The 14,066-nt window shown below is 40.0% G+C and overlaps 1 protein-coding gene across 8 annotated transcripts in view; it reads right to left on the bottom strand.

Moving 5' to 3' along the window:
• Positions 1–14,066, bottom strand: part of MSRA (methionine sulfoxide reductase A) — a 384,931-nt gene that overhangs the window by 369,460 nt on the left and 1,405 nt on the right. The window lies entirely within an intron of this gene.

The following is a 14,066-nucleotide window of genomic DNA, read 5'->3' as shown; positions in this document are numbered from 1 at the left end:
AAAAGGGCAACACAGGGGCCGGCCCGGTGGCATAGTGGTTAAGTTCACACGTTCTGATTCAGCAGCCCGGGGTTCACGGGTTTGGATCCCAGCTGCAGACCTACATACCACTCATCAGCCATGCTGTGGCAGCATCCCACAAAATAGAGGACGACTGGCACAGATGTTAGCTTAGCGACAATCTTCCTCAAGAGGAAGATTGGCAACAGATGTTAGCTTAGCGAAAATCTTCCCCACCAAAACAAAAAAAAAAGGGCAACACAGGATCCTTGTGATGATATAACTGTTCTGTTTATGACTCTATCATTGTCAATATCCTGGTTGTGATACTGTATAATAGATTTCCAAGATGTTACCACTGGGGAAACTGGGTAACTGGGTAATTTCTTTGTATTATTTCTCACAACTGCATGTGAATCTTACAATTACCTCAAAATAAAAAGTTTAATAATAAAAAAAACAAGTTGCAGGCCAAATTTGGCTCACAGGCCATATTTTGCCAACCCCTAGTTTATAGTAAAGATGCTAAAACTTTGTAGTCTAGTTCATGAAATGTAACTGGGTCATAACTCTAGATGCAAACTGACCTTTAAGTTCTCAGAACAAACAATACCATAACCTGGCTGCCAAGCCGTATCTAGAACCAACCCAAATGCACTTGCAAGCATCTAAGACCCATAAGATGTTTACATTTCATGGATAAGGGGGTTAGCATCTGCCTACCTAAACCTCTGACTTCCCCCAAAGTATGCACCATCACAGAACCTACATTCTTTCCATTTTCCATTCTGATTCAAACTCCTTACTTAGGTTGGCTTCAAGGCATTCCATAATCTAGCACCAACTTTATCTCCTTTGGCGAGATTTACAAGGAAGCTATTCATAAGTGCTTACCATACATACACCACATACCATGATTAATAAACATATCTATAGTACTACTGGAGCCAAACACTTAATAACTGATAAAGAGGTTGGCTTTATTTTGTTTTATTTTAATAAACTGTGGTACATGCATACCATGGGATATTATGCAACCACTAAAAACAACATATTAAATTTCAGCAAACTAGGGTTAAAGGGGAACTTCCTCAACCTGATAAAGAACATGTACAAAAAACCTACAACTAAGATGATAATTAAAGGTGAGAAATCAGATGCTTGCCTGCTAAGATCAGGAACAAGGCAAGGATGTCCCCTCTCACCACTTCTATTCAACATTGTACTGGAAGCACCAGCTAATGTAATAAGATAAGAAAAGGAAATAAAAGGTATACAGATTGAGAAGAAAGAAAATTGTCTTTGTTCACAGTTGACATGATTGTTTACACAGAAAATCCCAAAGACAAAAAAAAAAAAAAACCCTCTTAGAACTAATTAGCAGTAATAGCAAGGTTATAGGATACAAGGTTAATATACAAACACTAACTTTCTTATACACTAGCAAGGAAAAACTGGAATTTGAAATAAAAAATATAATACCATTTACATTAGCACCAAAAGTAATTAAATAGTGAGATATAAATCTTAACAAATTATGTACAAATTCTCTATGAGGAAAACTACAAATCTCTCATGAAATAAATCATAGAAAATCTACATAAATGGAGAGATATTCCCTGCATATGCATAGGAAGACTCAACACTGTCAAGATGTCAGGTCTTCCCAACTTGATCTATAGATTCAACACAATCCCAATCAAAACCCCAGCAAGTTATAATTCTAAAGTTTCTATGGAGAGGAAAAGAGCCACAGTTACCAGTACCATATTGAAGAACAAAGTTGAAGGAGTGACAACCCAACTTTAAGACTTACTATAAAACTACCATAATCAAGACAGTGTGGTATTGGTGAAAGAATAGACAAATGGATCAATGGGACAGAATAGACAGCCCAGAAACAGACACAGAAAAACAGTCAACTGATCTTTGACAAAGGAGCAAAGGCAACGCAATAGAGCAAAGATAGTCTTTTCCACAAATAATACTAGAACAATTGGACATTCACATGCAAAAAAAAAAAAAAATGAATCTAGACCTAGACCTTACATCTTCCACAAAAGTTACCTCAAAATTTAAAATGCAAACCTATAAAACTTCTAGAAAATAACATAGGAGAAAATTTAGGTGACCTTAGTTTTGGCAATGACTTTTTAGATACTACACCAAAAGCACGATCCACAAAAGAAAAAATTGATAAGTTGGACTTCATTAAAATTAAAAACGTCTGCTCTGCGAAAGACCCTGTCAAGAGTATAAGAAGACAGACCATAGTCTAGGAGAAAATATTTGCAAAAGATATATCTAATAAAGGACTGTTATCCAAAATATACAAAGAGCACTTAAAACTCAACAATAAGAAAACAATCCAATTAAAAAATGGACAGAAGACATGAGCAGACACTTCACCAAAGAAGATATACAAAGAGTAAATATGCCTATAAAAAGATGCTCATCATCATATGTCATTAGGGAATAGCAGATTAAAATAACAATGAGATACCACCACAAACCTATTAGAATGGCTAAAATCCAAAACAACACCACCACCAAATGCCAGCAAGGACATAAAGCAACAGGACCTCTCATTTAATGCTGGTGAGAATGCAAACCTCTTTGGAGCAGTTTGGCAGTTTCTCACAAAACTAAACATATTCATACCATAGGAATCATACCAGTAATCATGCTCTTTGGTATTTACCCAAAAGAGTTGAAAACTTATGTCTACACAAAAACCTGCACAAGAATGTTTATAGTAGCTTTATTCATAATTACCAAAACTTGGAAGCAAGCAAGATCTTCTTCAATAGGTGAATGAATAAACAAACTGTGGTATATCCATACACTGGAATATTATTCAGCACTAAAAAAAAAAAGGCAAACAAAAAACGAGCTAGCAGGATGTGGAGGAACCCTAAATGAACATTGCTAAGTGAAAGCAGCCAATCTGAAAATGCTACATACTGTACAATTCCAACTATATGACATTTTTGAAAAGGCAAAACTATGGAGACAGTAAAAAGATCAGTGGTTGTCAGGGGTTCCGTGGAGGAGAAGGAATGAATAGGCAAAACATATGGGATTTTGAGGGCAGTGAAACTATTCTGTATGATACTGTAATGGTGAATACATGTCATTACACATTTGTCCAAACCCATAGAATATACAACACAAAGAATGAAGCCTAATGTAAAGTATGGACTTTAGTTAATAATAATGTATCAATATTGGCTCATGAATTTTAACAAATGTACCATACTCATGCAAAATGTTAATAGGGGAGATGGGGGGGTGGAGGGTGAGGGGATCAGTATATGGGAACTCTACGTACTTTCCACTCAATTTTTCTATAAACCTAAAACTGTTCGAAAAAATTAAGTCTATTAATTTTTTAAATGAAACTTTAAGATATACCAGATGACTTAGACATATTTCCATGATGTACTAAGTGAGATGCATAGAATATAAGCTGATCCATTTTTATAAAACACCAACAATAAATAACGTGTGTTTGTGCACGATTTTATGAATATAGAGAAAGGTACTGAAGAATGCTCTCTGGTTTTAGACATTGGTTACTTGGGAAGTTGGGAGAAGAGAAGAAAAATTATTTAAAATACATAGCAAACTTTAAGCAAAAATAGGAATAAAGATCTAAGATTTAAGTAAGAAGGGCCTGGAAGCACAGAGTGGGTAGGACCAGCCCACCCTGGGCAATGAGAAGAGCCCACTACCAGACTCGCCAGGAAAAGAAACTAGAGACTGAGAGTGAAGATCACTTGGTTCTTTCTAATTAGTTTAACATAACCGTATGGAGTAAACAATAGAGTCCTCATTTTTAAAATTATATCAATTTTGTTGGTCAACCACCCCACAAGTTCCAAAGCAAATGTCTCATAAAATGAAGCCCAGGCTTCAGCTCTTTAACGAATCTCCTTATTCTGAAAAAAATAATTGTCAGGTTTTTAATGAACCAGAATAGTTAAGGCTTAAGTTCCATCATTATATTAATAGAAATCCCTTGGCTCATATCTGGTCCTTGAAAATTCATATTTAAATGTACATAGCTTATTCCATCAATCGGGTGCGTCTTTCCCCAAAACAAGAGCAGCAAACAGCTACCTAATCTTATTCACTCAACTCCTAATTTCCACCAGAATATAATTATTCTCCTTTATTCCACTTATCGAAAGAAATCCACAGAGCTTCTTAGGAAGAGCATAATCCTGAAGGAGAAAAAACTGGGTTTTTTTTTTTTAATTTCTTAAAATAAAAGTTATCTGCAAGGGGCTCCTCAAGCCTCTCTGACATTCAGAGGCAGTGGGGCGCAGTCTCCGCTCTTGGAGGTAGGCGGTTTCCCGGCAACCTGCCGGGGGGCTGTCAGGGAGAGACCCCGCGTGAGCCCAGGCTGTTATCAGGCCCGCCGCAGCCCGCCGTGGGGGGAGCCGGGAGCTCGGGGCGGCGCTGCTTCATGCCAGTGCACACGTCTCGGTGTGCGAGGAATGCAGAGCGCTGAGCTCGGAGCCCCAGGGACCAGCAGGCGTTGCTGCGGAGGGCTTACTGCTAGATGACGTAGCTCTTTATGAATCGGATCTTAAGAAGAGAGAGGAAATGGAGGTTTTCAGCAATGCAGAGTTTTCTCCGGGGCTCTATTTGACAGCTGGCTGCTCCGTTCTGCAAATTCTAACACGGTGTTCTTTTCATCTGCTAACCACAGCACATTCAGGGCTTTTTAGTTCAGGTTTCATTTTTCTCCAGCTGGAAAGCTATGAATTCCCTCACAGTATTTCATTTTCATGACTCTTGCCTTTTGGGTGAAATCTGTTAAAATATCAGATTTTTTCCAGTTGGCCAAAGAATAATTTTTGGCCTCATGTGAACAATGCTTTTTAATTTTTCACATTGTATTTGACCTAAGCAAACTATAAATTACCTAATAGTAAACTGCAGATTAAAAAAGAATCAAAAATCAAAGGTAAATATGAAAAAGTTCCCCAGAGGAAAATTCAACACCAATGTTATTACCCTACTGTGGTAACATTTTCAAAAGAATTCATTTTACATACACGCCCTGGGAAGACATTCAATGTTTCCAAATTTTATGCTTTATTTTTTAAAAATGTAATGATAATATATTCATCGAAACATATTGTAATTCTGCATTTCTTCCAGTTTCACTATTACCAGTCTTTGCTCTATTATAATGCAAATTTAATACACTTACTCAACAAGCTGTGGATCAGAAATATACCCTGCTGAGACACACTGTAGATATGCTCACATGAAATGATACAAAAGTCCTACAGAAATATAAGGAACCACGTCTTCGTTTACGAAGGGCGATAACCTTATCTGACCTTTTGTGAGAGCCAGCTTACAGAAGACGTCCCAGCTGACCCAGAGGATCTGGCAGTCTCTGGTCAAGGTAAAATCAAGCAGTGGCATTGTTAAAAAAAAAAAAAAAACAGGCCCAAAATGGAGTCACTTACGCTAAGTCCCACGTCACCAAACCAAGGCTGAACTTAGTTACAGTTTCAGCTCTCCCAGAAATGAAATCTTAAATCAGTCAGGAATCACCTGATCAGCCCTGGTTAGGTAGTCTGCCTGACAGACCCGTGCCCTCCCCCAGAGGATGGTAACCCTGCAATAACCCACCCGCTTTTTTGCCTAGTGTAAGGTCCTTGTTCCCACTCACCTCTGCCTATAAAATCTTCCATTTTGTACAGCTCCTTGGAGCTCTTCTTTATCTGCTAGACTGGATGCTGCCCAGTTGGAATCAATTTTTGCTCAAATAAACTCAAAACTTTCAATATGCCTCAGTTTATCTTTGAACAGCCTCATGAGTCAAAGTAGGCAAGTATCATGGGAAGAACAATTTGATAGGACATCCAGCGGAAAGTTACCAGAATGCCAAGCAGCTTAGCCATTGTAATCCAAGAGCTCTGGCCATGCCAGCAGGGCACCATAACCAGGCTAGGAGTTCAGGAAACACAAGGGAGAAAAATAGCAATCACTGAGCTCCAGCTATATTAAAGGAACTCAACCTTCATTCTTCTCCCTAGGGAGACATATTAGAATGAAGCACAAAATAGGACCCCAAACCATAGCTCCACCTCCAACCCTAAGAGTAATCTTCGGACACAGTCCCCACAAGGCAGCATGGAAGGGGAAGAACTGAGTTTAGCCTTGAATGGCCCAGGAAGATTTAGATGGGTTGTGAGGAAGAAAGCAAACATCCCAGGAGGAAGGAGCTAAGAGCAGGAGTCGGCTCGGGTAGAAGCAGAGATCTGGAACACCGAGATCAGCAGCCAGCTACAGAAAGTTTCTAATTCCACCATGAGGAGTGTCACCACATGGATCACCTACTTACCACTATTGCCTAAGCAGGGACAAAATGAAATGCAGGAGAGCCGCGCCCAATCGGATCAGATTAGAACAAAAAGTGGAGGAAAGGTGAATTCACTGTCTCTGATGGAGCTGGGACATCCATCTGCTCCTGCCCTTAGATGCTCCTGTTCTCCGGCCTTAGGAGTCAGACCAAGATTTATACCACTGGCTCCCCTGGGTCTCAGGCCTTGAGGGTTGGACTGGAATTACACCACCAGCTATCCTGGGCCTCCAGCTTGCAGAAGACAGATCTTGGGCTTAGCCTCCATTACTACATGAGCCAATCCTTCATAATAAGTCTCTTTCTATATATCTATATATATCCTGTTAGTTTTGTTTCTCTGGGGAACCCTGACTAACACAGAAGGCAAGCAACAATCAAGACTTACTGGAGGAGGGACATATTAAATACAGAGGCAAAGATCAAAGATGAATGAGGCTAAGTTTTGGGGACTTGAGAACATAGTAGTGCCACTGACAGAAATGGGAATATTAAAATACGTAGCCAATGTTTTGAAGGGAAAATGGTAAGTTTGGTTTCAGAATTGAGTTTAGGGTTACGGCAAGACATACACATCCTGTAAGTATTTGGAAACGGAAAAGGGGAACTTGTGCAAGATGAGATAGATTTCAGGAGCCATCCACTGACAAGAGTGGTTGGAAAGAAGCTAGTCATCCATGAGAAGAAGGGTAGAAAGAGTAAAGCAATAAAATGAGGGCAATGAAGGGGGCGATGCCCATAAATGCCCATTTCACTTACTCAAAAATAAGGCTGTCCCCAGACACTCTCAACCTCTTATAGCTCTTAGCTTAAAAATTTGTAAGGAGACATATACAAGCTAAAAAAATTGAACTATATGATGACACAACCACAGCCCGCTAGAAATCTGACGTAGCTCAAGCTCTGGGCAGCAGGGCAGAAACTCAGCTCTGTGCAGCGAAGCCTAGGCTGATGCTCTGAACTACAGGAAGGAGAGGAAGTGGCAGGTAAAGAGACTGCCTCATGTAACAGGGTGGACATGACACTCCATTCAACAAATATGGCCACTCTTTATCACATACATTTCCATCTGGCTGCAGAAATTCTGTCCAGCTAACAAAGTTTTCTGATAGGAAAAACCCGTAACATGGAAACCAGCAAACAATGGGAATCCCAAGGCCCCAAACCCCAACCCTTCCTGTCTTCTTCAATGCACTGTTCTCCTCTTCATTACTCCTTCAAACAGTTATTGCCTATTATGTGCCATAATACATAATATGTGTATGTCTATTACATATGATACTGCTCAGGGGAGCCTGCCTCTCAGAGCTCACAATGCAACATGCTACACTCATTCAACAAATATCAATTGTCCGACTGCTGTGTTCCAGGCACAAAGAATAAGAGGATTCCTGCCCTCAAGTAACGTGCAATCTAGTGCTACATTTTCACCAAACACTAGATGTTGTGATACTCTCAGACAAACTGGGAATTTATGATGGAAGAAAGATGAGAGAATAGGGTATACAAGACCCACAGCTTCCACTGATCGCTCACTGACACCTCGAAACCATCTTTTGCAGAATTCAGTCTTTCGTACGTTACCCCGAGTTCGATGATTTTGGCTGGCACAGGATGGCAGGGCCAGCCAGCTGCTGTGGCACAAGAAGGGCCCTGGCCATCTGCCCAAGCAGCAGGAGTGACAGCTGGCAAGCCACTTGGGCCTGTGAAGAGGCCAGACCAAGCTCAGCAAAGAGGTCTCCACTCTGGTCCTTGCTGAGGGCCTGGAGGCCGCCGGCTCTCTTGGGGCCCATGCCACAGGCTGATGTCTCCTCACCCAACCAGCCTCCCATTCCTCACTCTCCTCCCTCCCCCAGACAAGGCAGGGGCTTGCAGTGACCCGTGAACCTGAGGGTGGCAGGCCACGGCCCCAGATGGATAGTGCTGAACATGACGCCTCCTTCCCCACCACTGCTGCAGATTCCTAGCAAGTCCCTGCTCAGAGATTTAAAGATGAGGGGCTCCTCATCATTCATCCTGGCCAGGAGAAAAGTTTACCTCTGGTCACAAGAGTGACTGAAAGAAAACCTGGAAATCAGCACAAATCCATCACCACTAGTGGAAAAACAATTTACAGTGCATAGCCCATGGACAAAAGATCAGCTGTGTTAGCTTCTCTGTGTCACATTGGCACACAACGGTCACACAAAAAAACCACCTTTTTCGTCTGTTTTCAAGCATTAAGCATCTTTGCCAGGTATCCACAAACCATTACTGAGTGCCTGACGCAGGCGGGGCCCTTTGGGAAGCGCTACAGACTAGAGGATTAAATGAGGATCAAACACAGCCAGACTCCTCCCTTCAAGGAGTGAAACACGGCTCCTCCTCCACACGGCCATCTCTCTGGGCAGCTCACCCTCACGTGCGGAGCCAAGACATAGATTTAATAACTTGGGTAGCAACAAGACATCGAAGGAACAATGCAAGATCCGATAGAAGGATGGATTCATAAAACAGTACGTAATTATTTGTCCAGTAGAAAAGAAAGGAGCCACTTAGGCTGGAGAGGAAAGGGATGGTTTATGCGAGAAGTGGAATTCAAGCAGGGCATGTGTTGAGGAAGAGGTGGGATAAAGATAGATGGAAAACACAATATTTTACCTAAGCAAGCATTTAATGAATGACTAAATGAAAAGACTGGAGTGTGGAACCCACTTGGGTAGAATCACATGAGCGATTTTAGAGGCAAAACACTGAAACATTTGTTAGCCAGAAGATGGGGTTCTAGAGGGGCATAGTGGGGAGGAAGGCTGAGAAGATAAAGATGAAATCCTGAGAGGTACGGAAAACTCTTATCCCAGGACCTCAGGGGAACACTGAGCGTTCTGAAACACAGGATGAAATAAAGAGCGTTAGACAGGATGCAAAGGAGAGAAATAATAGTTCTGTGTCCTACAATTTAGAAATTAATCACACACTGCGGGAAATTTTTCTAAAAGGAAAATTGTTTTCTATCATTTTCTTTTAAAAGTCCATGTACATCACTCAAAATAAAAGAAATACACATAATGCTTTCTACATAATAGTGGAAGGAATTTGTCCCCAAAGATCTTTTCTTTGTATAAATGATGCTACCACAATTGACGCTTCAATAAAAATGAATATTTATGAAATGTAAAATGACTTGGATTAACTTATTCCAATTTCACCCTCTAAATTTAGATTTTTAAATCACGCCAAAATGTAGATTTTGATTACAAAAGCAAATTGGGGGGAAAAAGACCTACTTGACAAGAAAAAGAGAGTAAAATTTAAAAAAAAATAGAACTTGAAATAGGGATGACAAAAGATGATAGAAAGGTGGTCAATTAGACGACAAACAGCAGAGAGAGATCATCTTCAAAGTGGGGTTATTTAATTCAGTAACGCAGTCACATTACAAGAATCAAAAGTTATAAAAAAGCATGAAGTCAAGCCTCCCACCTGTGTTTCTCATCCATCTTCAGCTCACTGCATAGCTCTCTCCCCAGCTATTAGTTTCTTAGCAATCCTTTCAAAGTTTCTTTGTGCATACATATTATTATTTTCCTCCCTGTTCGCACAAAGGTTAGCATACTATGTAACACTGTTCTGATATTGCTTTTTTCACTTAATACTATATCTTGGCAATCTCTCCATACCCATTCATATAGGTTTTCCATGTTCTTTTTTACAGCTGCATATTCCATTGTGAGAACAAACCATAATTTATTTAACTAGCCCCTATTGATGGGCGTTTGGGTCGTTTCCAGTCTTCAACTACTGCAAACAAAGCTGCAGAGAATAACCTGGTTCAATCATCATTTGGCATACATGCAAGTGCGTCTGTAGGATAAACTCCCCGAAATTGAATTCCAGGGTCAAAAGGTAGATGCAGTTAAGTTTTTTTATAGATATTGCCAAATTGCCTTCCATAAGAGCTGAGCCAATTCAGACTCTCACCAGCAACGTACAAGAGCATCTCTTTCCTTACGGAATTACCAACAGAGTGTATTGTCAAAGTTCTGGATTTTTGCCAATCTGAAAAATGAAAAATGGTTCTTGCATCCTCCTCTTTGTCAGTGAAGTGGAGCATCCTTTTCTATGTTTAAGAGCCAACTGTACTTCCTTTTCTATAAGCTGTTCATAACCCCCGCCTGTTTTTCTAATGGATGTTGTTGTCTCCTAATAAGTTTCTAGGAGCTTCTTATACATTAGGAAGACTAGTCCTTCACCTACGATATGAGGTGCAAATATTTACCCCAGTTTTTCTTTTGAATTTGCTTATGGTAATTTTTGCCCGCAGATTTTGATTTTGATGTGATAGAATTTATCAATCTTTTAAGTCTTCTGATTTTCAAGTCATGGTTAGAAAGGCATTCCAAGACACACCAAGATTATAAAAGAATTCTCCGTTTCTCACACTAAACTGTTTCTTTTTTCACATTTAACTAAATGGAAAAACAGTATGGGCCTCAGTTTCCACATCTAAAATGGGGATAATAATAGTTACTACCTCGTTGGGTTACTGTGAAGATTAAATGCAAATGTAAAGTAATTACTGTAGTGCCTGGCATATAGTAAGCATTCAATAAGAATGAGCTATTATCATCATATACCTTTTGGAACTTATCCTGGTGTAAGATATGAAGTACAGATCCAACCTTGCTGTTGGTTTTTCTTTTTTTTCCATGTGGCTACCCAGTTGTCCCATAACCATTTACTGAATATTCCACTTTTTTCCCCACTGATTTGAGATAGCACCTTTATCATATGCTACATTCCCATATGTATTAAAGAATTTCTGATCTTTCTATTCTGTTCCATTGACCCATCATGGTCAGTACCAGTACCAGTACATGGACCAGCGCCACACTGTTTAAATTATTAAGCTTTACTTCTACTACCTGATAGGGCTTCCTCCTTTAATAATTAATAGAGCTATTCCTGTTTATTTTTCCACATGAATTTTTAAAATTAGTGTGTCCAGTTCTAGAACAAAACATATATATCATTCATATTTTTATTGAAACCACATTACCTTCATAAATTAACTTAAGGAGAACTGATCTGTTTCCTGTTCAGCCTTCCTATCCGAGAACCTGGTATGTCTTGCCATTTGTTCAAGTCTTCTTTTGTGTCCTTCAGTAGCGTTTTAAAGTTTTCTTCACATTGGTTGTGGAGTCAATTCCAACTCCAACCGTATGGACAGCAGAGCGGAACCCTGTCCGATCTTTTTGCACCATCCTCTCACCTTGTGGCACTATATCAGACAATGCTCTGCTGCTATTCGTAGGGTTTCCATGGCCAATTTTTTTGGCAGTGGGTGGCCAGGTCCTTCCTCCTAGTCTGTCTTAGTCTGGAAGCTCCACTGACACCTGTCCACCGTGGGTGACCTTGCTGGTATCTGAAATACCAGTGGCATAGGTTTCAGCATCACAGCAACACATACCATCCACGTACCATGACACAGTATGACAACTGGACAGAGGGGTTTCCTGACCAGGAAACGAACTCAGGCCGCAGAAGTGAGAATGCTGAATCTTAACCACTAGACCACCAAGGCTGGCTTTTCTTCACATAGGTCTTGCATATTTCTTGCAAAGTTTATTTCTAAATTTTAACTTCTTTGGTTGCTATTATAAATGTTGCATTTTCTTCTATTATATTTTCTAACAAGTTGCTTATAGAGAGAAAAGCTATTGGTTTGTCTAATAAGAATATACCCTGACACTTGACTAAATTCTCTTGGATTTTCCAGGTATATAATCTTATCATCTGCAAATGGTGTTAGTTTTACCTTCTCTTTTCCAATTTGCACATCTCTAATGGCCTTTTCCTCTCTGACTGCATTGCTAACACCCACCAAACAATGTTAAATAATAATCAATCACCCAAAAGAGGCCTAGTCATGTTTTGATCCGCTTTAAGTAGTCTGGGAAGAATTGAACATTAAAGAAGTTTGAAGGATTGAATCTTACCTTCTTACAAAGAAGAAATCTACTACTAGGCTGCAGTTTATACAAGGCTGCAACTTTCCTTAAGAATACAAAAAAAGGCAGGATTAAAGCTAAGATGATAACCCTTCACACCGAAGTATCTGGCAATAGTTCACACCTGGTACTAGGCTGCGTCAAAGACGCTAAACAGGCCTTGTCTTCTAAAAAAGGTGATGCTTTTGTCACAGAACTTTAGAGATAGTCAGGGTGCAAATAAGAGCAGACACAGAGGTAATATGGAGAAGTGAAAAGCTGTTAAACAGATTGGAGGTTGTAGCAGAGATGAATTTAACTTTCAAAACAATATTAAGTCCATAAGCTTCAAGCTTACAGCCACTGAAACCCACCAAAGAGGTAACACTGCCCATTTCTGACGCCAGTCAGGGCTTTCAGCAGCATATCAAGGCAGGAATAGTACCAGGAGAGGAGGTTAGAAAGGCTATACTCTAAGATTTAAATATTTGGGGGGAGGACGAGTCACAACAGCTGAACAACAAGGATATAGGCATTGTAGGCTTGGCCCTACACCAGAAAAAGCAGTTTACTGGTCCAGATCCCAAGATGCACATACAGCTCTATTAAAAGACAGAAGAGCCCAGCAGAAAACCAGGTCCTGATGTTTTGCAGAGTCATGATGTAGATATGAACAAGAAATCGTTGGCTCGTTTCTGTCATTTATACACTGGGGAAATGACTGGGAAGACTTTGGTTAAGACAAAGCAGAACTAAATTCTGGTCAGTCTCCATCTCGAACCAGTTTGGAAATCCAATGAAGAGTGTTTGATTTGTTTGGTTTTTAGATGTCTGGGAGGACACACCAAAGACACGGTAGTGTGTAAAAGGAAGTTTAGTACAAGCTGGGCAAGTTCAGCATTGAGAGAGCCTGGCCTTTAAATATCCATTTATAAACACTGGCTTGTAAAAGAGTATTTTTAAGATAAATAAAGTTCAGATAATCCGGTTATATAGTTTAGAGATCAACAGAGTAAATCTGGATTTTTTTTCAAAACTCATTTTCCAAATTTGAGTCAAAAATAACATAAACTTTGAGGGCTGGCGATGTGTTGGAAGTGAAGCGATGGGGGCATAGCAAATAGAACTGCCATACAGTGAATGAGAAGCAGGTCTCACAACAGCAATTTGCAAACTGCCTCAAATCCAAAACATCTCTACCTTTTCCAATCTCATACTGAGTATAGTACACGGTATGCAGATCCTCACCATGAACCCGTTATATACACTCGACAATTCTTTAAGGAAAAGAAAAATATAAGAATTCCTAGGGAATTTTAAATGCAGGATTTCTCGGTAGTGGGTCATACGTAAAGACTAATTACGACTTAATCCTCCAACAGCTCTAAGGTAGAGGTTTACAAACTGCAGGGGTGCATTAGAAGCACCTAGACGGCTTGTTTAGAGCACAAACCGTCGGGGCCACACTTTGAGAAGCGCGGCACCAATAATCCTGCTCAAAATATGGTCCTCGGGTCGGTGGATCTGTGATGTCTACGAACTACTAGGAGTCTGCAACAGAAATTGACAGTTAGGCTTTTGAAAACTTTTAGAGTAGTTTAACATTACCGGGCATCCAAGCACATGATCATTTTTCTAGCATTTCATTTTTGTTGTATTTTCCAAAAGTACTGGTATGAGACTGGAAAGTTATTTTTAAGTTTGGGAAG

Source organism: Equus caballus, chromosome 2 (genome assembly GCF_041296265.1).
Source record: "Equus caballus isolate H_3958 breed thoroughbred chromosome 2, TB-T2T, whole genome shotgun sequence".
Classification (NCBI taxonomy): domain Eukaryota; kingdom Metazoa; phylum Chordata; class Mammalia; order Perissodactyla; family Equidae; genus Equus; species Equus caballus.
Note: the sequence above shows the minus strand (reverse complement) of the source record. Positions and strands in the feature narration are given on the sequence as shown.